General features: G+C 46.5%; 1 long non-coding RNA gene across 1 annotated transcript in view; it reads left to right on the forward strand.

The window, feature by feature from the left end:
- The first annotated feature begins 1,142 nt into the window (after positions 1–1,142).
- The window catches only part of LOC113577443 (uncharacterized), a 39,287-nt gene continuing 15,413 nt past the window's right edge, over positions 1,143–25,016 (forward strand). Inside the window, exons 1-2 of the long non-coding RNA XR_003410628.3 lie at positions 1,143–1,231; positions 2,276–2,335. This is a non-coding gene — a long non-coding RNA (uncharacterized LOC113577443). The remainder of the gene's footprint in view (positions 1,232–2,275; positions 2,336–25,016) is intronic.

Raw genomic sequence — 25,016 nt, forward strand, 5'->3', positions numbered from 1 at the left:
GATTGTGTGTGTGTGTGTGTGTGTGTGAGTGTGTAACTATTTACATCACTCATGTCTTTTATTGCTCTATTTCTTTTTTCTTTGCTCTCTCTCTCTCTCTCTCTCTCTCTGTTCTGTGGGCTGTAGGTGCTACTTTCATGGCTCAGGTCCAGAGGGGGACAGGGCTCACACAGACTTCTGAACCATATTTACTCAAGTGTGCCACATGGGCAGCTCTCTGCCTCCTTCTGAGGTTTACTGGAAGACAGATAACATAAAGAAATTCGCGTCATTATACTCAAAGTTCAAATTTGCTTTCATTTTCCATACACATTTTCTTAACCGTCAAATGCTCTCATACAACACTTGATGGAATATGTGTATATCATGTAATATTTCCCTGGCATTGCAATTGTGTGCAACATCTGTCCTAATGCAGTATGGAAGAGTATGCAGCGTTTAAGTCGCCAATGGGAGATTGTTCACATTGTTCAGATAGTTGCAGGCTGAGTGCCCTAGACAGGCCCAAATGACCAAACCCAAGACTCCACCCCTTTCTCCCACCCCCACTACAGTTCTCAGGCCTGTTAGAGCTACTTAAGTGGGGGCTGACATTCTCATGCCCGGCTCATGCACACACAGCACACATGCATGCACAGACACTCTTTCACACGCACATCTTGCACACAACTGACCCCAAGAACTCTGTTCTCTCTCTCTTTCTCTCTCTGTCGTCAGCAACACACTACTTCAAGACACATGTGCCTCCAATTAAGGTTTCATTACAGAGGAATAGAGGGTACAAGCACCCTTTCTACACACACACACACACACACACACACTCACACACACACACACACACACACACACACACACACACACACACACACACACACACATACACACAAAGTCCTTTGTTTTCTCCCAAAGGTTAGTCATTTGCTCTTTTATACATTTGTTTTGCCATTTAGAAATATTTGGGCCTCTTTGTTTGACTGTTTGTTTATCATGTTGTTTACTTTAATTTTCAAAGATCAGTCTTCTTTGTACCAATGATCTTGAAAATCTGATGTTATTAAGAATGCTATGAAAAAGTAAGAGATACTTATATGGTGTAATGTCTCCAATGACCACAAGAGGCGCACTAAGCGCACATTTCAAGTTAACGGGCAAAGAATTTGAAACTCCAGTCAACACTGCGGCCACAAAAACACATAAAGGCGACAAAGCACTGTGACAAAACACCTCAGCAGTAAGTCTGGTATTCCGGTGAACTTCATGTCTAACTTCATGTCTAATATGGATAAAGTCAGTTTAATTCTATTTTGGACATAAACAATCTCCTTTTAAACTGTAATATTCTTAAATTGCTGTACGCAAAAGTTTGGCGTCAAAAAAAAGAAAAAAAAAAAAGAAAAGAAAAGCTAGTTGGCTTATGCCATCGCTGGGTTATATAGACGTGGCGAACGGTTATTGTTGTAAATGAACGTTTGACTGTACTGGGGTCAGAAAGTGGAGTTGCGTGTCTGTGTGTGGCCGGAGCTCTACGTACGTGACCTGAACGTGGGCGCAGACGCTAAAATAAGACCTGGTTTGGCGGTGTGATTATTGTTGTAGGCGTTTATCAGAATTTCAGATCCCACTAGAAATATGTTTAAGAGCACCTATGTTCCGTTTGCTGTGAAAGCATACAACTCATTGCAGTGCTTACCTGACAAGTTGGATTGCCCGCAAATGGATTCAGTCGGTCTCTTTAACCAATGCTATATATACCTGGAGAGTTTTCTGCAAACACTTTAGGAGCAAAGTGAACCTTTTAATTGCATATCAGCTATTACGTATAATCCGCATCCATTCAGTTGATGGAGTTTTATTTGGGTTCTCCTTTAGGTTTACCACACTGAGAATCTAGGGTTTGCATTTAATTGGGCTTGGGCTTTAGAAGAATACCTCACGATGTCTCTATAAAATGTTCATATATTAAACAATTATAACTTGAAACATAAGTTTCAGTTGCAAACATGTTTGTTTGTTTGATGTTTGCAGTTTGTGCAGTATTCCTTTTGAGTCTGGTCACCTCAATGCAAATATTTTGGGTGTGTGTTTGAAATACCACCCCCCACCACCACCACAGGCTTGTCTCATGTTTGTGGTTCACTCAACTAAACTGATGAGTCGACATTGGTGTGGTTTAGTGCAAAGCCTTGTTTGCAGTCAGAGATCTTAGCAAAAAAACAACAACTTGCATCCTCACATCAAACTACATGTACAATTTCCCTTTTTTCTGTCTTTCTAGGCCAGGGATGTGGCTGAGGGTTGACTCTGCTGTTGTCAAGGCAGCACTCTAATTTGGCTTGTGAGTAAACATTGTGGTTTGTGCGACAGGTGCCTTTTATTTTGGTATGTTTCACACAGCGCAGGCAGGCTTGCGGTCCTACACCTTTGTGTTTTCATCAGATGCTATTAATGAGCCAGGGAGTATAGTGAGAATAGTGAATATAGTGAGTATTGAAGGTATATTGAGTATTGGGGGTATGTTGAGTATTGGGAGTATAGGGAGTATAGTGAATATAGTGAGTATTGGGAGTATAGTGAGTATACCAAGTATAGTGAGTTTATGGAAGTATAGTTAGAATAGGGAATACAGTGAGTATAAATAGTGTAGGGAGTATAAATAAGTATAGGGAGTATAGAAGTATAGTGAATATAGATCGTGTAGGGAGTATAAATAAGTATAGGGAGTATAGAAGTATAGTGCGTATAGATCGTGTAGGGAGTATAAATAAGTATAGGGAGTATGGAAGTATAGTGAGTATAGATCGTGTAGGGAGTATAAATAAGTATAGGGAGTATGGAAGTATAGTGAGTATAGATCGTGTAGGGAGTATAAATAAGTATAGTGAGTAAAGGTCGTGTAGGGAGTATAAATAAGTATAGGGAGTATGGAAGTATAGTGAGTATAGATCGTGTAGGGAGTATAAATAAGTATAGGGAGTATGGAAGTATAGTGAGTATAGATCATGTAGGGAGTATAAATAAGTATAGTGAGTATAGATCATGTAGGGAGTATAAATAAGTATAGTGAGTATAGGTCGTGTAAGGAGTATACGTTTAGGGAGTATAGGGAGAGCCTAGCTCTGGGTCACCTTTTGCATTTATACAATATGATTCGTTCCTGATTGCCTCTTCCTCTTTTCTCCTCTTCTTTGTCATTTTCGTCTTCTTTTCTGTCTTTCCAGTTACAAAACAAAATAGCTCAAAATGCTACATTAACACACACCCACACACACACACACAAGCAGACGTTTTTCACATTTTACCCCTTTTCTCTTTTGCTCTTTTCACGGGCCTTTTCACGCTTTCAGCTTGTGAGCAGTCAACTAACCTTCGCTGACAATCTTCGCTGACCTTTTGGTTAGTTTCCATTTCAGGCAAGTGGCAGACAAACTGCTGTACACACGTGGTACCCAGGTCTCACCAGAGTGCACGTGGTACCCAGCTCCCACCAGAGTACACGTGGTACCCAGCTCTCACTAGAGTACACGTGGTACCCAGCTCTCACCAGAGTGCACGTGGTACCCAGCTCTCCACGTGGTACCCAGCTCTCACCAGAGTGCACGTGGTACCCAGCTCCCACCAGAGTACACGTGGTACCCAGCTCTCACTAGAGTGCACGTGGTACCCAGCTCCCACCAGAGTGCACGTGGTACCCAGCTCTCACTAGAGTACACGTGGTACCCAGCTCTCACCAGAGTGCACGTGGTACCCAGCTCTCACCAGAGTGCACGTGGTACCCAGCTCTCACCAGAGTGCACGTGGTACCCAGCTCTCACCAGAGTGCACGTGGTACCCAGCTCTCACCAGAGTGCACGTGGTACCCAGCTCTCACCAGAGTGCACGTGGTACCCAGCTCTCACCAGCACGGCCTGCGATTCGCAGGTTCGTCTGCCGCTCCCCTTCACCACATCTTGTGGTGCACCAGCGTCGTGATTTGCGGGGAAGGGCACAGGAGCTCCCTGGCAGGCCATGAGTTCGGGCCCCTGGGGTGGCGGGGTTACACATGGATGGCAGAGAGGAGTGCATAGTCTGCAGAGGGAGATATTTACTGCCCTGCCTAACTCGCCTCTCTGCGCTGCTTGCGTGTGGCAAGCGCCGTGTCCACCTTTGACCCCCAGTGAGACCTTCCCAGCCCCAACATGGACCGCAGCTGTAATTCCAAAAAGACAAGTTACCGTCTGTCTCTCTCCCTCTCTGTCTCGCTCTCACTGTGCTGTCTTTACAACTCTTTCTTCCTCCTGTTTTTCTTCCCATCTGTTTCTGTCTCTCTCTCTCTCTCTCTCGCTTTCTCTCTCACTCTGTTTACCTCTCCCTCTCCCTCTCTCTGTTTATCTGTCTCTCTCTCTCCTCCTCTCCCTGTTTGTAAGGTGATTTATGTCACCTTCCCGAGTTAACATCCAGCCTGAGCTCCAGGGAGCATGCCCTGCCTACACAGCTCTGGGAGTCTCCAGTGTTATTCCAAATATCCGGTTACAGGGCCAAACCCAAGGGGGTCTTTAACAAGCTCTGGGTTCGTGACCTGGGCTGTTAACAGCTACTAGGCGAGCCCCTAGCATCTTTTCTCTTCTCACGTTTACCTGAGCTTCACATATTGTAGGAGCAGGGTGTCAGGTTGGGCTTGTTTCAGGAGGAAGGTTCCAGAGTCTTGGGAGAGTACTGGAAGCAGAATGATTATTCAGGATTCATACAGTACGTTCCTTCCAGACTGATTTACCTGCTGGTCTTGTCTTTCGTGAGACTCGAGATTTATGCTTAGCAAAGTGGAAACGCACCACAGAAATCTCCCCACTGGACCACAAGAATGCTGCATCTTCACACACACACACACACACACACACACACACACACACACACACACACACACACACACACTTGGTATTTTACATAAAAAGTAGGTTTTCCGTGACATTTCTTCTGCTTACAAGGTCTTTTATGTTCAGTGTTGGCTTCCCCTCTAGCAGTTGTGTAGTGGAAAGTAACAGCATGGAGCTAATGTGTTATACCTCTCAGGGACAGCATATTCCATTCGTTGTCAACTATACTGTTTTTTGTTTTTTTTTAAGCCATATTTGCATATTTTACATGTGTGGTGTAGTTTACATAGGCGTGTTGTACTTTGTTCAGACTCAGGCTTTGCGCTGGGAGGTCTTCTCCCTCTAGAGCCGTCCCTTTCTGGTTTATTCTGTGTTATGACCTGGACATTCATCAAACCTGACGCTGTAACGGTAGTGCATTATCCTCCTCACCATTTCCTTGCTGTGTTCAGAGGCAGGGCTTGTCAGAGTCAATAGCCCACGGGTAAGTGACGCTTGATGGGGGACGTAGACGGATAACTTTTGGTCCCCCTTTTTCGAAATCGTGCCTGCCACGTCTCGTTGGCGGAGGTGCCGCTCAAAGCAACACGGTGTCCAGGGGTGCGACGTGCCATGTGGCCTTTGGCGAATAGAGTTCGCAGCCCCTCAAAATGGGATTCTAATAATTTGACCACAAGAGGAAATGGCCTGACCTCAGGCTCCCTGTGAGGGTTTGGCTGCGTGCCAGACCATCTTGGGCCGTCTTTGTTCATCACAATTTATATAGTTAACTTCGTGGCCTCAAGTATGCCAGTTCTTCTGGTCAACCAAGGAGAGCTTCTGGCCGTGAGACCATCTCCTCGCAGACACCACGAGTAATGGAACGCTCCTTATAGTCTCTGTTTGCATGTTCAGCATGAACATTCAGTAAGAACAGATTCACTTCCTTCACTAAAGAGGATCTAGAGACTACAAATTTACATTTTGAAAAATGTGAATAGCCAAAGTTAGCACTCCTTTACAAGGGTTATAGTCACTTTTGTGGAATTGAAACATCGATTTTAGACACCACTTAATGCAAATGATGCCTTTCTTTCTTGATCTTCCTCTGTTTTTTGCATCATCAAGACAGGTGTACGTGTCAACGAAGTGCATTTTTATCCATTGTTTCTTTTAGTCTAGACATGATGTATGCCGCGTGATGTTTCAAGGGAGAAAACTGCAGTTGTGTATGTGTAGTTTAGTATCCATGATAGTGCCTCACTGTGGTCAATTACCTTTTGATTGATAAAATAAAAAGTTTAATACTGTTTTTTTTTGCTGTGTTCTGGATCTGTGGTGCGTGTACGAGGTATACACTGATGATAACTGTAACCCTAATCACTCCCAACCCCAAAGCCTCGTTTTCTGACAACACGTCCCGGCCTAGTCCCGCCTCCCCCAGGCGGACCACCCCCCGTGCTCAGTGATGACCTCCAGGAGGGCTGCGCTATTGTCTGAGGGCCTGTCCGTGACCCAGCCTGTTGTGGCGTATGTGGGGAGGACCGTGTCTATTTATACCGCTTTACTTCCTCTGCCGCTATTGTGGTCGGCCCCCTGCTCCTGGCGACCCGGTTTCCTCTGCGTTTGGCCGTGCTTCATCTGCTTCCTGTTTGTTGAACTCCTAAGCCCCCACCTCCCTCCACCCCTATCCCCCCCACGGCCCCCCCACCCACCCCCTCTCCAGACCATCCAAGTGGTCCACCGAGGGCAGCCCAGCCAGCCCCTTAGATAATTACCCCAGCCAGCCCCTTAGATAATTACCCCAGCCGGTGATTAGTGTGGGGTGTGTATGTGTAAGATGTGGACCAGACAACTGAATTATGTCTGGACTCACCAGACTGGAGAGTAGCAAGAAGCAGCAAGAACAATGAATAAGACAGTACATAGGACAGACTTAGCAGTACATAGGACAGACTTAGCAGTACATAGGACAGAATTAGTCGTTTCCCTCCTGGGCTTCATCATTTATCCCTTCAGGAAACTGGGAGGCATGAACCAGCGCAGTTAATATTTAATTTTTTTTTCCACTGGACTTTATCTTAGACGTTTCTATCTCTGTGCAAGTTTGGCTCTTGAGATAAGCAGGGTACACTTCGCCTGCTGATGCCGTTAGTGGCATTCATCAGCTGGACTATCAGCTACTACGCAGCGAGCAGGAGCGCAAACGGAACCATTCCTCTCAGTGGGTCCCGTATTGGAGTTTATACACTGCACACTAAGATAAGATGCTAACAGCAAAACAAACTTTATGGTGACCTATTATTTGAAACACGCACACAGACGCGCCAAATGCACGGCCCTCGTTACACACTTGGGTTTGGTTTTGATGTTGAACCTCAGGAAACCGTCTCTCTCAGTCACACCAGAGCAGCAACTCCCGGGGGACAAGCGTCGTCTACGTGGATGATGTTATCTGTGTGTATGACATTCTCATTGTCTGTGTGTAGGGTGTTGTCATTGTCTGTGTGTATGACGTTGTCATTGTCTGTGTGTAGGGTGTTGTCATTGTCTGTGTGTAGGGTGTTGTCATTGTCTGTGTGTATGACGTTGTCATTGTCTGTGTGTATGACGTTGTCATTGTCTGTGTGCATGATGTGGTTGTCTGTGTGTAGGACATTGTTTCCAAAGACTTCAGCTCCTTGTTTTCCTCACTCGTTTTTGCCTCATGCTGTTACATTTGTAACTTACTGAGGGTCACAAAATACATTTTGGGCGGTAAACACTTCTTAATTACAATTTTTGTTTATTACTAAAATTTTACTATCATTTGGACCTCCAAAGAAGTGCTGATCTGAACCTTCTACGTAAGGAAAGTCCACAGATCATGCCATCCTCAAGAGCGTGTGACTCATGCTGGTGACCAGAAACATGCCTGAATGGCTGGCCACTGATTCACCTTCTGGGCCCTGTACCTGCAGACTGTTGGAGCGTGACAGGAAATGACGTCGTTGTATTGCCTGAAGAACCAAACGGCTTTGAGCGGGATCCCCAGGAGAGACTTCTGCAACAATGGATCAAAGCCAGACAGCCGTACTCAGCTGGAACGTCTGCCTTTGGTCAGGTGGTCATTACTCCTGGGGTGAAGGGTGGGGGGTGGGGGGGGTGAAGAGAAAGAAAAAGTTCTCTCCGTTGATTGTTTTCATGTTCACAGTGCTGAAGTCAAGGTTAGGGCACACCTGTTCGTGAGAGAAAGCATGAGTCGGGGATGGTGGGAGTGGGAGTGTGTGTGTGTGTGTATGTGGGGGTTGGGAGTTGGGGGGGGTTCCCACAAGCTTTCTTATCACGCCAGAGCATCTGCGGCTCTTACTGTTCCAGATGTTTCCTGATTGGCCAGCAGCAGAGCCATCGGACGCGGAGCCGCGCTCTCGTGCGCCTTGAGCCCAGAGTGGACCCGCCTCACTCCGCTTCCCCTCAGCTCTTATCCCAGCAGGGAAACAGGTTACCAGGCAACCAGACTAAACAACCCCTACCACACACACACACACACACACACTCACCTCTCCGCTCCACAGCTGGAAACAAAGCTCTTTTGCGGTGCTGTATTGTTTAGACTTAATTATGCAACCAAATCCGAAATGTAAAATGTTTGTTCTTTATTTTAATGCTGTTGTGAGGATGTAAAGCTGTGCTTATGTGTGAAAAACAATGGAGGAAGCAAGGCTCCCAGGCCAACGGGTCTGCTGCCCCAACTGTTAGCGTAAGCACTGTATAACGATTACAGAGGCGCAGCAGGGACGCAGGGACTACTCCGATCCTCCAGATCCGCTCCGCTCTTTTGTTTTATTTACCAGAGCACCTGGAGAGATGTGAAGTGATCTCTCCGTTACGTCTGCATGTGGCCTGGAAGGCAATCCTAGCGGATTACAGTGTGGAGTTCTGACTTATAGAAAAATGCAAACACCAGCTATATTTTAGCCTAGATGGTGGGTTAATGGTAAGAAAGATATGATGATGTTAGATAGCGACTCAGACAAGCATTTAAGTACATTAATGCCTTTCCCACTGAGGAGCCCGGAAAAGCAAAGTTCTTTGTCTGGCCTTATCTATGTGATTGTTCTTTATTTTAGTTTTAGACTGTTTACTATAGAGACCGAGGCTTCTTTTCCCCTTCATCCTGAGAAAAGTTGTCCCTTCGCAGGCACCGTAGCACAATCGTAAACAAGAGGCAAGCAAGCAGAGAGTAGATAACTGAGGAAAAAACCATTTTATTTACCCCTTTCCACCCTCTCTTACTATCAAAGGTGTCAACGTGTGTGTGTGTGTGTGTGTGTGTGTGTGTGTGTGTATGTGTGTGTGTGTGTGTGTGTGTGTGTGTGTGTGTGGTTTTCATCTCACTTAAATGCCACCCACAGCTCCTTTCACATTCACACCTACACACCCTGTCTCAGGGGGTGTGCGTGCGCGTGTGCACATGTGCATACATGCATGCACTCCTTTGTGTGGGTGTGGGTGTGTGTCGTTGTGTGTCTGCCAGTCACACGCACGTTGCTCGAAACTGATCCTGGTTTCTCACTTATTTTCAAAACGTTTCAGATCTGAAGCTGGCGGCTATTCTTGGGAGCTGCCTCCACTAACGTTCGCCTTCATGGCCCTGAACATTCCGGCCCGTCAAAGCTTTATCTCGGTGATTGTTTTGGATGTAGAAATATAGTGCACACCCACAGGTTTAAGTCGATTAACCACTATTAACCATTAAACTGCTTAAACTTGCTGTCTGGCCATGGATTGCTTACAGCCAATTTAGGGGTTTTGTGATAAGAATTATTGCTGAATAATCTGAAGACAGATGTGCAGTTTCTACAGTATATTGTAGTATCCTGTACTATGAATGGCCTTTATCAGGAGGCAGCTTGATTCATGAGCATTCAGGACCACCGGACCCATTTCATATCCTTCTGGTTTTCATATGAATTACATGTTGAAGTTGATATTTATGGCACTACCAAGCCCTGACGCTCTCCAGACATTTTGGCTCAAAGTTCGGCCGATGCCTGGCAGATGCTCTGTTTCATGTTTCATGTTCCTGTCTGTCTCTCTGTCTGTCTCTCTCTCTCTCTCTCTCTCTCTCTCTCACTCTCTCTCTCTCTCTCTCTCTCGCTTTCTCTCTCTCTCTCTCTCTCTCACTCTGCTTTTTGTTTCTCTTGTAGGAGAGGATATACAGAGTTCTTGAGGGAAGCGGATATCCGTCAGATCCCCAGCGTGCCCATAGTGCGTGAGCACTCGGCATTTGGGAGGAGGTGGGCGGGGGTGGGCGGGGGTTCAGGCTCAGTGAAGGGCGTCCCTCATGCTTCCTGTGCCCCTTGCTCAGTCACGCAGCACCAGGCTTGCCCCAGCTGAGGGCCACGTTCCACCCCACACGCGTACTACCCCAAATGACACCACACGGCAAGAAGCAGACAGCATTACTTCACTCTGTGAACAGTGTTGCTCGCTCTGTTTCTATCTATCTATCTATCTATCTATCTATCTATCTATCTATCTATCTATCTATCTATCTATCTATCTATCTATCTATCACGCTAGCTCTTGCTATCTATCTATAATCTATCTATCACTCACTATCTCTCTCTCTCTCTCTCTCTCTCTCTCTCTCTCTCTCTCTTTCTTTCTCAGTATCAGTTTTGGTGCTTCTTGCATCTTTCACTGCACCAGCTGTCCTCGTTTGGTTATTCTGTCCTGCGTGGATCTCCACGCAGGACAGAATGCCCGAACCCTCGCAGTGCTGCGCTGGTGCTGCGCTGGTGCTGCGCTGGTGCTGCCCATCTCCCATGTAGTCAAAGCAGCACAGCCTGGCGAGTGAGTGGGCGTGGGGTGTGACGCCGTGGGAGGGATGCGGGTGAGTCTGAGCCCACCCGGAGCCACCGTGCTCAGCCAAGCAGCCCCCCAAACCCCCCACAGTCTTCCAGCCTGTCTTGGCCTAAATCCACGGGGGTCATCCCCTCTCACCCTCGCCCACAGATAAGCTGGTCTCATCCACACTAGACATGTTGAGAGAATGTGTTTCCAATTGAACTTGCGCTGCTACTCCCCTGTCTGGTCACTCTTTCTCTGTCTCTCTCTCTGTCTGTCTGTCTGTCTGTCTCTCTCTCTCTCTCACTCCGTCTCTGTCTGTAGGCCCACATATGTATCACACCTGATTAATTCAGCTTGAGAGCAGGCAGCCAAACGCTGGGATCGATAAATCATTGTTTTATGTGTGTGCAGGTAAATGAGAAGCACGTCCGTGGCTAAAAATACAGAGAGGCTCTCCGGCTCTGCCCGCTACACATGCTTCACGTTAATGCCTTCGTGAGCAGGCTTTGAAAAACTCTTTCGCTCTCGTTCGCTCCTCTTTTCTGCTCTTTCTCTTTCTCTCTCCCTCTCCTCTCTCTCTCTCTCAGTATCATTATATGTCTACCACAGTAACATTTAGATTTGTTTTTTATAATAATTCATCTTTGGCACTGGTCATTTACAACTGCACATACAAAAAGCCAACGTAGTGTCAGCAACTTGTGCTAAATGAAGACTTAATCGAGGGCCGATAATTCAGTTCATATTTTTTTGATTATTTACTTAATTAATGTAATATTTCCTTTTAACGTTGACCTTAACAAATTTGATGTTGACCTAAACCAAACGTCTGTTCTGATGTGAGGTTCTGAACTGACCCGGACCTGACCAGGATCAGGGCATTGCTCTTCCACTGGCATTAACCCCGAGCACGTCTCATGAGAATCTCCCACATGAGAAGCCCAGAATATGTTTCATTCTGCACCTGCTCAGTCATCGAACCCGATGGGTGCCAGATGTCGTGGTATGACTCAGCGGCATGAGCCGTGGCCCACCACCGTCCACCACCACGTTCATTGCCGAGATGCCTCACGCACAAAACTCTTTCCAAACGTGGCGAAGGTGTGTCTTCTTTGATCTGATGAGAATTCCAGTCGTGTGTGTGTGCATGACCTCTGACGTGTGGTTGTTCATCCTTTGTGTGGGGCCGCTGCTCCAGTTCCACAGTGCTCACATGTTCCAGGCAACACGGAGCTGTTTGCGTCAAAGCGTGTGCGTGTTGTATGAAGTCATTCGGATCTCTAGAGGAAGGCATTATCTGAGAGGCATTTGGGGGAGGGGAGGAGCAGCAGGACATGTTAGCTTCGAAGTGTAACACAAACCCTAACTTAAACCCTGACCCTAACCCTAACTTAAACCCTGACCCTAACCCAAACCCTAACTTGAACCCTGACCCTAACCCTAACCCTAACTTAAACCCTGACCCTAACCCAAACCCTAACTTGAACCCTAACCCTAACTTAAACCCTGACCCTAACTTGAACCCTAACCCTAACTTAAACCCTGACCCTAACTTGAACCCTAACCTTAACCATAACCCAAACCCTAACTTGAACCCTGACCCTAACCCAAACTCTAACTTGAACCCTGACCCTAACCCAAACCCTAATTTGAACCCTGACCCTAACCCTAACTTAAACCCTGACCCTAACCCTAACCCTAACTTTAACCCCGACCCTAACCCTAACTTGAACGCTAACCATAACTCAAACCCTATCCCTAACGTGAACCCTAACCCTAACCCAAACCCTAATCCTAATTTGAACCCTTGAATCCTAACTCAAACGCTAATCCTAACATGAACCCTAACCTAAATGCTAATCCTAACTTGAACCATAACCCTAACTTGAACCCTAACCCAAAACCTATCCATAACTTGAACCCTAACCCAAACACTAAATCGAACCCTAACCCTAAGCTTAACCCTGGCTTGAACCCAAACCAGTCAAGCTTCAATCACAGTTGACCCATTTTTCATTTCAATTACAATTGACACATTTTTCATCTAAGAACCTTTGCACTCATGCACTCATAAGAGTCAAAACCCTTACATGGAGGGGGAGTATTTCATGCAGTGTTGCTCTGTCTTTCTGTCTCTATCTGTCTGTCTGTCTGTCTCTCTCTCTCTCTCTCTCTCTCTCTCTCTCTCTCTCTCTCTCTCAGTAATGCACTTCAGTACCTTTTTTTTTAATGCAAGTCTATTTTGCTTTAATTTTTGATTTGCTGTTTTTGGACACCCATGTTGTTTAAAAAATGAATAGTACTGGCTACTTCCTAGCGAGTATTAGTTTTGAATTTGCCCTTCCAGAGTTGTATTTATTATTATTAATACTGAATACACACAAGTCCATGCAGTTAAAGTACCTTTTCTGTAGTATCATAAAATGGGGGAATAGGAGTGTTCTATCTCAGCAGATTCTTAAGCGTTCCCACTGCAAAATCTTTCCACAACTCCCCTTGGCTTGCTGAAGCACGGGTGTGTTATTTTCATTTGCGTCCGCCGAGCCTGTGTCTGACATGCATCACGCTGTCTTCTAGCCTGTGACTCTCTTGTCCTGATAAAGGTGGTTTCCTGTCGATGCACCACTTTGCATGTGGAGCCTGAGAAAGTGCTATCGCAGCTAATCGGGGAAGGTCGGAGAAGGAACCCAGACTACATCGCACGGGCTTCACACGGCCGGCCGGAGGAGAGCGCGGCACGCGGGGCCCGGCTCTCGGCCCCCGCGGGGTCAGCGACCTAGAAGCAGACGCTCTCGCTCCCTTCCGCGCTCTCTCTCTCTCTGTGTCGTCTTATCTTGTGTGTTGCCACCCACTCCTCCTGCTCTCTTGCGTTTGTGTAAAGGAAGTGAAGGTGTTCTAACACAGCACTTTGAGCTGCGGTTTACAAGCCTGCAGATTGTCAAATCTTCAAATTGCTCTGTCCTCACCCCACCTTACTTTTCTCTCTTTTTGTCTTACTCAAAGTGCCTTTAGTTTGTTTATTTTTGTTGTTGGTTTTTTTGGGGGGGCGGGGGGAGAAATTTAAATATTGGCCCAAATAATTAGCAGTTATTTTGACACAAACAAATAATTGAGCAATTTAGCACTTTAAAGTAGAAAGACACCAGACGCTTTCTGAAAAGATTTCAGAATCTCACGAAAGCTGTGATGGAAAAGATAACGTAGATGGCCTGTCATTTTTATGCCAATAAAAAGAAGAAAAAGGAAGAAAAAAACCCACTACAGCTACAGGGTGTTCAGAGGGGGGTGTATGAGCCCTCCATGACAGCTCTCGTAAACGTACATAAACAGTCATAACGGTTCAATTTGAAAACTGTTTCAAGCTCAAATAACAGCTTCTGCAAATGACAAACGTTTGTTGACATCAGTCTCTAGCGCTGCACAACTCTCTTTTACCGCCATGTATGTCCCGAATATCAAGTTAACATATTGCCGATTGAGCACACAACTTGCCAGCTGAGACCAGATGGAAGATTTAACAAATATTAGCACTTCAAAAAAAATTTAAAAAAAACATGTGCTGTAGTATAAAGTTGTGTTACATAGTAAAGGCTTCAACAATGACGGTCAAGTCACTTCATGACCCTTAGACTGACACTCACTATGTAATCTTGTTTTATGATAGAGTTCATGTCAAGCTAATGGCTTACTCTGTCTTGCTTCCTTGACTGGCCTCAGTGTGTGTTAGCTAGGGGCTAGCCAGCGCTAGCCGCCGACTGACTCTGCTTCTTTGTAGCAGTGGTCAGCCTGTTTTACAGACACATCTGGTGTGTCTGGAGCAAGCAGCAGCAGAATGTGAGAACATAAAGCACAAGCTTTTCCCACCCCCGCCCCCCGACCCGTCTCCAGGCCTGCGGCACCCAGCAGAGCGTGGACCCCTGTGCTGTGGGAACCGACTGCGAGGCGATCAAGGAGGGATCCCAGCCAGTGCACAATGTTGCCGGGCAGAGCTCGCACCCCCGGTGCTCTCCAGAGCCCTGGCCGCTGGTCCAGCCACGCCACGAAGGCTCAGGAATGACGCCGTCCGGAGAGATTTGTTGTTTGACAAGTATTCCGTAATGCTAACGCGTAAGAATCTTCTATGGGTCAGTTGTTTTCTTTCTTTCATCCCTCCTGTCTGGTGTGTGTGGTATATGTAGTGCTGATGGCATAACCCCCCTCACGACATTCAGTCTTGCACTACTGCTGTATTGCGGTGGCGATGGTGATAATGCTAATCTCCAGGCCCCATATTGTACTGATAAAGTGAACCAAAGTCTGGCTGCTTTTTTGGCGGGTCTGGCCCAGGGCTGTTCTTTCACCGTCTGGAAAGGGAACTGGCCCAGCCGGATCAGTGCCTCCCACCCAGCCAAACCAGTGTCTCCCACTCAGACCAGTCTCTACCACCCCCCCAGACCAGTATCTTCCACCCGGACCAGGATCTCCTCAGAGTCCTTTTCCAGGCATGGGGTTCTCCCCCACATCTCAGGGATGACACATTACAGACCATTTCTAGGTGGAGGATGAGAGATTGGAATCCATACATGCGCGCGCACTCACACACACCCTCTCACGCACTTTGGCCGCACCCTTCTGGGCTGTGCCGACGTGCGACTCGATCTCCACATGTGTCTGGATCGGCGGATGGGAAATTCGGCGACCTAGAATGGTTTTGGCCCTCACAGCTGTGTGAGAAGAAACCCTCCGACCCCCACCACCACATACAAACACACAGGCACGTACGCCCGCGCACACATACACACACACACACGTATTTGCTGCCGTTACTACGCTGTACGGGGCCATATGTTTTTTTACACCGTGTCTTTAAGCGTTTCATTGACCCAGTGGGGCGTTACTCATGGCGTGGTGCCCGTGTTCTCTGGTTCGTGTCAGTCTTGAGTCACTCTACCCGCTGTGTGCTCTGCCTGTACTGGCCATGCTTGGGAATTGGCCCAGACAGTTTTTTTGTTGTTGTTTTTTTTTAAATCTGCTCTGCCTTTATCTTCCCACCAGCCCCTCAAGGAGAGCACAGGGCTCGTGATTGGTCAGAGGAGAGTGACTGGTCAGAGGGGGCAGGACATGGACATCTGATGACGAATTTGGGAGAGTGTATGTGTGTTTATGTTTCTGTGTAATTGTTTGTGTGTATGTGTGTGTGTGTGTGGGTGGGTGTGTGTGTGGGTGTGTGTGTGTGTGGGTGTGGGTGTGTGTGTATGCGCCATATACCCAACAGCTCATGATCTCACATGCTGTCATTCCACACAGCCTGGGTGATGTTTGCTACCTGCTTACTCATACAAACAGTGAGTATAGAGTTATAGAGTTATAAAACAGTTTCCAACTGGGCACGGTGGTAACCACTAAGAGGTTATGATCTTGTGAGGCAGGACTCAGTTCTTAGTAAGTGTGACTCACCACATGGAGAGTCCATTTAAATGAGTAATGGAGGTGATGGTGTTACAATGGAAAATAGCAAGTGTAGGTAACAGAACGTTAGATGCCCAGATAAGGTAATAACTTATAAGATCTGAGCTTAATAACATTAAGATCTTAGCAAAGTTTTGGATTTGGAAATATATACATACCTGAATTTTAAAAGATACTCGCAGAAGTGCTTTATTGTCTCCTTGGAAAACGTATCCTTACACTAGTACAACTAAGCTAAATCTAGAAAAATCAGAGTATATGTCTTTAGGGGTTTGGTTGGTTGGTTTGTTTAAATGAAGTACATTTATAAGAGCCTTAAAAGGGTGTTTAGTTGAGGTTTAAGGGGGATCCAGTGGTTCATTCGACCATATGGGGGTCAATACAGTCTTGAGTTTGTCTGCCCTGTTTATGAGGTGTACTGCTGGCTCAAGCTCAGTTGTAGGTGTGCCAAGAAGGATGTGAGCTACAGGTACTGTGTGAGGTTGTAGTTATTGAGTGATTTTTTTTGCCCTCAGCCAGCTCACCTATGACTCCCGAGGTGCTGCTGGGAATGGTCTGGGAGTCTTAACCACCCCTCGTCCCGAGAGCTCAGCTCACCCCAGTTAGTGAGACACCAGAGGAGTCCTTTCACGAAACTGGAAATGTGTGCTTAGTTCATTTATTCACTTTTAAACCTACTCATTGTTTAAACCACTCAGACTGCGTTTTTAGACAAATTTGCCAGTTCGTTATCAGAGCGCTTGGTATTTGCATGCAAGAAGTTTAGTTTATCAACAAGTTTATTTTGTCAACAGCAGGTGACAGAGTGTCGAAACAAAGATCACATTGCTTGATCAATAATTCGTGTAGGTTTTTTACTTTATGTGGTATTGCACATATATGTAGTTACATCACATATCTAAGATGCATATTACACTAAGAAACAGACCAGAGTTTTTTTTACTGGTCTGTTTCTAAATTCCACATGAAAAAAAAGCCATTCAATCTCTTAAATTACCACAGTCTTATCACAGATTACAGTTTGGGAATAACAAAAAATTCTGAGCTAAGGCTATGGGAATCAGATTATGTGAATCAGGAACTACAAACTTTTTCTGTTCTTCTAAGAAGGGAAATTAACTGTGTCCAAAGTTAACTGTGTGAGGATGATGACATGTTGGTAATGAATCAATCCCGATGAAACCAACTGTACTGTTAAAGGAAGTGTTGTACGCAAAGACTGGTCCATCCCAAAGTATGGGCCATAGAATTATTCTCAAACACAATTAAAACCTTAAAAAAGATGCAAAGCTGTCAAGATATTATATGCAATTAAATAAAAAAAATTTTAAATGGGTGAAAAAAGCTTCTCTGTCTTCTTTGCAATTTTAGCCAGGGCTTTATACTGATAATATTCTTGGCATCAATCTCTCTATGCTAGCATAAGGATGTTTTGGATAGAGACTACAACTTCTGTAAGTCTCTCTGGACAAAGGTATCTGCCAAATGCTGTAAATGTAAAAAGTGCGAATGTAAAAAAAGTGCTTAGGCTACACATTTAATGTGCCCCATTTTGTCTTGAGTCTCCCACAGCATCGACGTTTCAGTAGCTCTGACGCTCACGTGCAGCACACAGTGCTGTTAACATGAAATTAATGTTGACATTTAGCGTGACTGGTCTGCCAGGACCACTTCCCTGCGCAACATGTGCCGTCTATCGGCAATAAAATAACATCTTTTCAAATCGCTCATCATAAATCCATTCTAAAAAATCAAGAGGATATGTAGCACACAACTGACTCCCTGATAGTTTTAAAGTATTTAAAGTGTGTGTCATCCCCAGATACTTTCTTTCTGTCCTCCTGGGATTAATGAAGGTTTCGGGTCCTGTATGCAGTGTCATTACCATTACCAAAAGCCAATGCGTTTAGTTCAAAACACCAGAACACTTGGTTTAATATATATCTTAACAGGCATGATGTCAGACGTTACCATTAAATATAATCCCAAGGAATTGGGGCTGAAGGTGGAAGTCCAAACCTGGTTCTTTGATCAGGAACGCACTGAGTACCTGAAGTGATAAGTGAGAAGATTCCACTCTTCTAGAGAATATCAGTCACTCAGGATGGAAAAGACTCTGACAAGATGCACACTGCATACAAGCCTCCATGAGTCACTGTGGAAAAGGCGTGTTTTTTTTTTTTTTTATCTTTAAGCCTTTGTCTTTCCTTTGGCTGCTAGTATTGCGGTCTTCTCTGTTTTAAGGTTCTGACGCTGTTTGAATTTCAAAATAGTTGCCTTTTTTGTGTGTTGTTTTGTTTGGTTTTTGCCTATAAATGGTAAGGCGTGGGCACACACAGTAGTGGCACCCACTAAAACGACTGCAGCACATTATGAGGTGCAGACAGAACAGGACACACTGCCCCCTTCCCATAGTTCATAGTGGCAGCTGGAAGGCACAAGGCAGCCATGCTGGATTTTAACCATTATAAAGATTTTTTAATATACAGTTGAGAAAAGGAGAAGAAACCTCCTCACACTTCATCAGCACTTTTTTTGTGTGTGTGTCCTTTTGGGGGGAAAAGCGTGAGATTAAAAGCCTTCCTCAGATGTACATTTGCAACGTGTCTGGGCCTGAGAGAGATAATGGAAGGGAGTTGAGCTCCACGAGGCAGTAAATCAGATCTCCGTCTCATGCAGTGTGAAGGTTCAGAGGTCAACTGGAAAAAAGTAACGGCTTTTATGACCAGGTGCTTCCCACAAGGATAAAGAAGCTCCTAAAATATACAGTTCAGGACGCACCTATTTTGACTGGTCACGTCACTAGATTTGTCGGTCTTCCATACTGTGTAAGACCAATGCTCTGGTTCTGACCCAAATCCCTTGGACTCTTTAAGATCCCTGGCTTGCTGTTGGGTCACAATGCCCAGAAGAAGAAATTCGTGGCCCGCATGTTTGTTAAAAACAGCCCGTCTGTGCTGAAAGCACGCACACCACAGATGCACCGATTTGGTAAACAAGCTAACTTAGCTAGTAACGTGGCTCTTGGTTACTGTGGTTGTGTGCTTGTGTATTATGTCCCACCATCGATGTGAAAGGACCATTCCCACATTACTAGGCAATTCTGCAGACGCTGTTACTGTTTCCTGAGCATCTGAGTACTATTACAGCAGCCGTTTTCTGGCTCGCTCTCTGCATGTCTCAGTGCTTTTGACGTAGCTGTCGGGTGATGCAATTTGCCGGCACCGTGTACTCGAGGGCAGCTCCCTCAGAAAGAAATGTTTCACTTATGATTACACAAGCACGGCTGAGACAATCACTCTGTATTCTTAAGAATTCAAAGCGGACGCAGTGGTGGTATTAGGAAACATTGGAGAGGTTCAGGAGCTGTCATTTCCACGTTTATGCTTCATTTGTATAATGTCTTTGTGCAGTTGGCTTCAACCCAATTAATTTTTCAAACAGGGATTAAGGTGGGGGTGTCTCGTGTTATTCGGCAAGAAAAAAAACAACAACACAGAAGCAGCTTCGGAGAAGAAACCTTGTGGTGGCTCCACTGGTGTGTTTGTGTAAGCCCATGATGATTCAGCACACTTAGCTACGAGTATTGAAGGAAAGTACCTGTTATTATTAGCCGGCGCTGCTGTTTGTTTTGTTCAGAACGGTTGAAAGCTACACGGAGAAAGAACTGCCACAGTGTTCTGAGGGACAGTGGTTTTGTGGTTTTGTGGGGGCCTGGATGAAGCTGGAATGATGGAGGAGAGGGAGAATAAGCTGACCCCAGCCCTGCAAGTGAAGCGATGGCGTGGGAGAGCTTGCTTACAGCAGCAGTTTGGTGGTCTTGCTGTAAGTGTATACAGCACCACCACCCCCACGCACACACCACCCTCTTTAAACATTTATATCTTACCCAGCAGACCTCTCGCCTTCCACTTAACCTGTGCATTTATTCCCAGCCTGCTACATGCATGCTTTCTCTCTCTCTCTCTCTCTCTTTCTCTCTCTCTCTCTCTCTCTCTCTCTCTCTCTCTCTCCCCTGTCATCCCTCGTTCTCACATCATGTGGGTAGGTGCATTGTCCAGAGCCGCTGCTAATGCCTTGCTCTGTTCTCTTTCTCTCCTCTGTCATGTTCAACGTCAGGCTGTCAATCGAGGCGTTTTGCCTAAAGTCTTTGTGAACAGGTCATCCATTCTCGCTCCTCTCAAAAAGCTTTTGTGTGTGTGTGCACGTGTGCGTGCGTGTGTGTCTTGTTAATGTGAGTTTCCCACTGATGACGTCTTTTCTCACACCACTTACCAGATCCAGTCCCCGGTCAGCAGTCTATCATGGTAATATGGCTGTGTTCGGACGGGTCCGGGCCATATTTGCTACGCCCGTGCTGCTTTCGGTAAGCCCTCATAAAGCGATGAGAATCTCAGTTACAGCCAAACTGGGATCAGAAAGTGCATTTGGCGAATCCCAGACTGACTACTCTGATGAAGGCCCTTGAGGAGGGGGTTGTTAGGACCTTGGGGGTGGGGTAGATTTGGGAAGGGGGGGGGGTCTCAGGAGGAACTGTGATTGGAAGCAGATGTTGAGAAGTGAGGGTGGAAGAGACCGCGGGGGTGTAGGGGTGCGGTGGGGTGGGGTGGGCTGGGGGGGGTTCGGAAAATTCTCAGGCCTGAGATCTCGCTTTCTGGGCTCTGCCTCTTTCGGCCAATCACAGGCCAGCGACAGTTCAGTGGTAGGAGGTTTGACGTGCCGTGATTGGAGGAGAGGCTGTACGTGGGCGGAGGGAGCAGATGTCCTGGGAAAGGAGTGGCGACTTCCAGCTGGCGCCCTGTAAACGAAGTGAAAAAGCTCCAAGCAGCAACTGGACACAGACCAGATTCTGTACTAATCCAGCTGCATGCACACACACACACACTCACACACACACACACTCACACACACACACACACTCACACACACACACACACACACACACACACTCACACACACACACACACACATGCACACACACACACTCACACACACACACACACACACACACACACTCACACAGACACACACACACACTCACACACACACACTCACACGCACACACACACACACTCACACACACACACACACACACACACACACACACAGACACACACACACACACACACACACACACTCACACACACACACACACACATGCACACACACACACTCACACACACACACACACACACACACACACTCACACAGACACACACACACACACTCACACACACACACTCACACGCACACACACACACACTCACACACACACACACACACACACACACACACACAGACACACACACACACACACAGACACACATACTCCTGCATGCAGTTGTACAAACAGAGCAAACATACAGCTGAAATTGCAATTACCGCACAGTTCAGATAGTCCAGGACTAACGAAATACGGTGAAAAGGGCAGAAGGGCACAGGAGGCGCCCTCCGTACAAACACGGTGCCCTTGCAAATACCAACCACTGCATTACCCATCAGGCATGGCTGGCCTGACGCTTCTTTGTACGCCAGCGGGGTGATAATGCAGCCATTGAGCAGGGACGCCGTGTCTCCTCCTGCCCCGCTGACCCGCCCCCGTCCCTGCTGCGTAGCCGTCACGTCTCTGTCGCCGGGCTTTGCGACAGCCTCTTACCCTCCATTGTGTCTCAGGCCCATGGCCACCTTCGCCAGTCTGAAACAAAAAAATATTTAATCAGGACTCCTGATGGAAAGCCCACGCTAGTGTCGGTTCATTTCCCGTCAGCGAATGGCAGGTCTCCTGGCCCACGTTGCCCCCCGCGGCTCCCCATGAATGCATCGCAGCCCGGCGAGAGTGCGCATACCTGGGGAAGGCCATGGTGAGGCCACAGGAGGGTGGGGCAGGGGGATGGAGGAGTGGGGGAGGGCAGGGGGGCGGTGCTAGGGAGGTGGGGGTTGTCTCCCGTGTTCAGTGGGACATTACTACAGGCCCGGACGAGCGCAATAAAAATGCAAATTGGAGCTAAAGGCAGTGAGCCCACCAGCCACGACCCCCATAAACCCCCATGATACACTTCCCACCTGTGGCCGCGTCTGTGCCAGGACGTCTCTGCTCCGTCTCCGAGCCGTGACAGGAGAGTGGAATGAAGGGTAACGCTTGAGTCTTTCAGTGTGGTGTGTCTGTGTGTGGGGGGTGTTGGGCAAAATGCCATTTCTGAAGCTTCTGGTGACTCACGTTTATCTCTTTTCCATAAACGCACACACAAAAAAAATTAAAAAGAGGATGAGAAAAGCACAGGAAAGGTCAGATTTTGTTGCGTCTCCGTTTTAACCGAAAAGGCGAACGTTTCGAAAGGGCTTTTGTGAAAGTTCCTTAGGCCACAGATGTGCCCTCTTAGCCAGAACCCTGAGAAGAACCCTGACACAGACACAGGGGTGGGGATGGAGCAGGGGTGAGGGGTACAGCTTCACATGTCCCACACCATCCCTGTCCTCTTTTGACCAATACCAGATTTGTGCATCGAGGACAGTGCACCCAGAATAGACTCCAGGCCACAGAGACGCCGGGACATGAGCAAAGGAAACTATGGTTGAGGGGTGGGCTTCAGATATCATGTCCTTCAGCCTAGTGCGACTTAACGTGCACGACTGATCTCCACTTTGGGGTGCCTGTACAAGCTCACACACGGAGCTGAGAGCTGTGCACTCATTCCGCAGCATGTCTTTGCCATACACAATGCCACACACCACACCACAAGTCACGTCATAGCAGTGCTGACAATATATTTAATTGCACTGCTGCACGTAATGACAGTTGCACTTGATAAAACGAATCCTAGCGGCCAGAGGTTGGGACGTCGCAGTTACAGCTAAAAGTACATTGCGATTCACTGCTGAAAAATGTATTTATAAAAATAAATTCCATCGTTGTAATGATAAAGTGAAACTGGAAGTTGTCATTAGGTGAAGGTTATCAGTTATTTCTGGTGCTCTCCTTAGTTTGAACTCTGTACCCTGTGGCATTTTGAATGGTGCGTGTGATGTAAAAATGAAACTTATGGTGAGTTTTTGGTAAACCCTGTGTTTGTGCCCTAGAAGAGCTGACTTCCACGCAGGGACGAGCTCATTTTTGGTGCCTCTCGAATGAAGCTTTTGGGGCATTTGGGAAGGACTTGTCTCGCCTGCTCTGGCTGGGGCCGCGGGAGACAGCTGGAGTCTGCCGGTCCCTAGCATAAATATTTGGACTGAGGATAAAAACACCAGGCACTCTACTGCAGAATTTTTGAAGCCCGTGCACTCGTGTGTATGTGCATATTTGCGTACATGCGCATATTTATATGTGTGTATTTTTGTCTATATGTGGGTGTATGCACGTGCGTGTTTGTGTATATGTGGGTATTTTTTTTGTCTTTTTGTGCATATCTGCATGTGCGTGCGTGCGTGCGTGCGTGTGTGTGACAGGCAGACAGAGAGAAGCCTCTAATGCCACCAGGTGTGGCACGCCTTCGCACTTTTGCACTTTTCTTTCATTCTTGTTCTTTTTTTTTCTGAGATCAAATGCAATGGAAACTTTCCTCAGCGAGATATGTAAATTACCCTTTGAAATCCCCAACTGCTAGAACCAACAAAGCCACAGGTATGCTGTGGCATTTCCGTCACCTTAACTCGGGCTCATAAACAAGCTTTAGTAGCTAAACATATCTTATTAGCTGTGAATATGTATAGGTGCTATATTGGGAGGGTACTTTATATATATATATATATATATATATATATATATATATATATATATATATATACACACACACACACACACACACACACACACACACACGACAAAAGTTCATAATTACACCTTTTAGGTCAAGAAGATTCTTTTTTAGGGCAAATGCCATGATCTGAAAGTTCCATCTGAAAACTTATGTCAGCGCATGACAGCTCTTTTTTGCTTGAAGAGCAGTCATCACCATCCCTTTGTGAAAAGACAAGTGTAGGCTGGTAGAAGTGTGTGCGCGCGTGCGTGTGTGAGGCTGAAGAACGGGAAGGTGGAGAAATGAGACAAGCCACCTGTGCCAGCACAACACATTGCTGCCAAACAATGCCTGAATATCCTGAAATGCGCGCATGTGTGTGTGTGTGTGTGTGTTAGCAGTTAGTAGTAACTTACATTTTTTTTAAGAACCTGACTTTTTGCCAATAGCTTTCCTTATGCAATCGAATTTATAAGCCACAAATGAGCGCTCTGATGAAAATCAGACATATAGTTCTCCACATGCACTAAAACAGTCTCCTGATCTGTGGTTGCTTTGGAGTGAAGGTGGACTCCACAGAATCTTATCCACTGTTTTGAAGAGTAGAAAACACAGAGACAGAAGCTAGAGTGAGAAAGATGGCCCTCGCGTGTTTTTATTTAGATTCAAGCAATTTACTGATGGCGGAGCTCGCAAATATTAGTGGGCTCAGTACATGCAGACACCACCACGGGCCACCACAGTAACAGTTGTTAGCAGGGGTGACTAGGAGAGACATTTTTAATCTTCGCTGCTTTCCCCTTATCTTTCACACGATTAGCTACAGTCACACCCTCAGGGTGGTACTTATCCTACCCCTGTCCCAAATATGTGCCCAGAAAGGGTCCAGCTGCCCTGATTTATCCCTTTATTAAACCTGCCATGGTTAAGGGCATGCCTGGTCCCAGTTCTTCATCATAGAGTCATGAAGGGTCTGGTGTCTTCCTGCTGCTGACATGCCTCGTCCCAGCTAGCGTAGGGGTCGTTACTTCAACCCGAGCTCTTAGATGAGAGATGATACCAAGACTAGTTTAAATCCAAGGCCAGGCTTATGCCCACGACTCTAGACCCGTGCTCTAGTTATCATGGAAAGAACCCAACCAACTCACTAAGCAAGCTCAGTGATACCCAA

Source organism: Electrophorus electricus, unplaced genomic scaffold (genome assembly GCF_041902795.1).
Source record: "Electrophorus electricus isolate QZ-2024a unplaced genomic scaffold, ASM4190279v1 Scaffold63, whole genome shotgun sequence".
Taxonomy (NCBI): Eukaryota; Metazoa; Chordata; class Actinopteri; order Gymnotiformes; family Gymnotidae; genus Electrophorus; species Electrophorus electricus.